Here is a 2,998-nt window from a genome sequence, read left to right on the forward strand (position 1 = left end):
GAAATTTAGACAAAGATGCACATCCAGGGAGAACCCCATGTGAAGATGAAGGTAAAAGATGGATGATGCTTCTGAAGGAAAGATGAAGATTTCCAGAAAACCGACAGAGGTGGGAAATGCATGAAACAGATCCTTCCTCACAGTCTTGGGAAGGAACCAACCCTGGATTTGTAGCTTCCAGAACTGTGACACAATACATTTCTGTTAGTTAAGTCACTCAGTTTGTGGTTCTTTCTTATGGAAACCCCAGCAAACTAATATAACATCCTGTTAACGTCCTGATGCAGTCTCTGATCAGAAGATTTCCAAATTCTTTGTGTCCCACGTGGAAGAATCCATGGCAGGATACATGGGTATAATGGAATTTATTAAAAGTTACAAGAGGGGGCATGATGGGACCAAGTGGAAGCTGGAAGCAGAGAGTCTTTCTCTCTTCTGGGTGCTTTTAAAACTTATGCTCACCGGTGGGAAGGGAAGAACCTGGTGATTCCTAACCACCAATAATCCATGAGTGAGGAGGGGCATAGATGGTCTCTCGGCCAGGTGAGGGTGGTTTGAGTTGTCTCTGAACTAGGGTATGAATGAATAATCTACACACATTTGCAATTGAAAAGAAGGCTTAGAGAAAAGGAGTAATGTTCAATTTAAAATATAATATCAAGTCATATATGTCCTAAGAGTCCCAAACTTTCCCTAATTCTAGCCTGCCTCAATCCCACCCTGGCCATGAAGTGAGCTGCTTTTCTCCATCACATCCTCCCCCTTGTCTCAGATCCAGAAGTAGAGGAGCCAACAAAACGTGGACTGAACCTCCCCAGACTGTGAGCAAAAATAAATCTTTCCTGTTTATAAGGTGATTATCTCAGGTATTTTGTTACAGTGATGGAAAGATGACTAACACAGAAATATAGAATGATTGTGTGCTCAAGAAGAAACAATGGAGAAAGGCACTGGTGTGGCGTGAGTCGTGTAGTGTGGGACATGCTGCACGAGCTGTACCTGGGAGAAACTGTTTGGGTAATATTTGACTGTGACTTCAAATTAACTTGAGTAGAAAATAAAAGAGCTTTCTCCTCTTTCCTCCTTCCTGTCCTAGTGGGACTGGTGTGATGGCAGAAGTCACTGAGGGGACTGGAGAGATGATGGTGGTGGTGGAATGCTCCTTGGCCCCAGCAGGTTTGTTTCTGAGCCTGGGCTTCTTGACTCAGCTGGTGACCAATGGGCTTCTCTGGCATGAAGAGCTGAGGCCTTAAGGTCCCCCAGGAAACTCTGCCTCAGCTCCTGGAGGGACTGTCCCAGCCGGCTGTGCGACCCCCACTGGGTCTGGTCCTGATCAGAGGCCTTGATGAGGTGACCCAGGAAGTTGGCCTGCAAGCCGGGGCCCAGCCTTTCCTACCTGGAGCACTGGGATGGACTCCTGTGTCATCCCCCTGAGGCATGGGAGCCTGTCACTGCTGCAGACCACTGACTTCTTCCACCCCCGGTGGAAGATCCCTACATGATGGATGTTTGTGCCAACATGCTGAGTGATCTCTACGCCATGGCCTTCACTGAATGTGACATGTTGATGTTACTCAGTGTCAACCAGAGTATGGATGAGGAGGAACGAGAAATGGTAAGGCCAGTCATGGTCAAAGGCTTTCGGGATGCTGCTGAGGAGAGAGGAGCTGCAGTGACAGGTGGCCAGACAGTGGTGAACCCTTGGATTATCAGCAGTGGAGTTGCAATTGTGGTTTGCCAGCCCAGTGAATTTGTAAGGTCTGACAGTGCAGTTGTGGGGGAGTGCTGGTGTTAACCAAATTCTTAGGAGCCCAAGTTGCTGTCAATGCCCACCAATCCTGAAAAGTGGAATAAGATGAAGATGGTGGTCTCCAGAGAAGAGGTAGAGCTGGCTTATCGGGAAGCCATGTTCAATATGGCTGCCTTAAACAGAACTGCACCTGGGTTAATGCACACATTTAATGCCCACGCAGCCACAGATCTCACAGGCATTTTAGGACACTCTCAGAACTTGGCAAAACAACAAAGAAATGAAGTGTCCTTTGTCATACATGATCTGCCAATCATTACCAAGATGGTGGCCTCAGCAAGGCCAGTGGGTGGTATGGACTCCTTCAAGGAACCTCAGCTGAAACCTCTGGAGAATTACTGATTTGTCTGCCAAGAGAACAGGCGGCCTGCTTTTGTTCTGAAATCAAATCTTCCAAGTACAGAGAGGGTCACCAAGCATGGATTGTCGGCATCCGTGGAAAAGGAAAACCGAACAGCCCGGATCATTGACAAGCCTTGAATTATTGAGGTTCCGCCTCATGGGGCCACTGCTGCTGCTGTTGCTCCTGATAATTCCAACATCTTCTCTGAGCCTAGCTTGTGAAATGGAATGACAGAAGTTGTTGGGAACTTAGAGCCTTTGTACAAAATCATGGAGGAGTCCCAAGAGTTGATTGTAAGAAATGTCCAAAGAAAGCTGTGTGCATAGTGGTTCCAGCTGCCCTTTCTAGCAATCAGAATCCGGTCATCAAAAGCTACCTGTCTGTACATTCCAAGACCAGAAGTAACATTTTGAACTTTGATGAGGACATGTGTTCATTTTTTGGAAAGGCGAGGAGCAGAAAAACCTATTTCCTCTTTCCAAAGCCAGATGTTGCATGTCTTTAGAATAGAAGATCTTATAAAATTTATATCTTTATATCTTACATAATCTGTATCCCTTTAGTATGGTAGATCTTATAAAATTAATTTGTATTGTTAAAAAAAACTGTATAGAAATGTGTGATATATGAAGAAACTGACTCATTTCTTCCTTCTCTCTCAAAGTGAGGCCCCAGAGGAGACCATAGTGCCAGCCTTCTGTGACAGATCCACATAGCCCTGTGTGTAGCGTCCTCCTACCTGCCATCGTGGTTTGCCTGACTTCATCCAGGTGGGGATTCATACAGGTTTCAGATAAATAACTGTATGGGAATTGTGTTTCCTCTTTAATGCAAAAGTCACCTTC

At 45.8% G+C, this 2,998-nt stretch overlaps 1 pseudogene; it reads left to right on the top strand.

The window, feature by feature from the left end:
• The first annotated feature begins 1,394 nt into the window (after positions 1 to 1,394).
• Positions 1,395 to 2,374, top strand: LOC109701815 (selenide, water dikinase 2-like; annotated as a pseudogene).
• Positions 2,375 to 2,998: the final 624 nt, after the last annotated feature.

The sequence above is a fragment of the Castor canadensis genome, chromosome 4 (genome assembly GCF_047511655.1).
Source record: "Castor canadensis chromosome 4, mCasCan1.hap1v2, whole genome shotgun sequence".
NCBI lineage: Eukaryota > Metazoa > Chordata > Mammalia > Rodentia > Castoridae > Castor > Castor canadensis.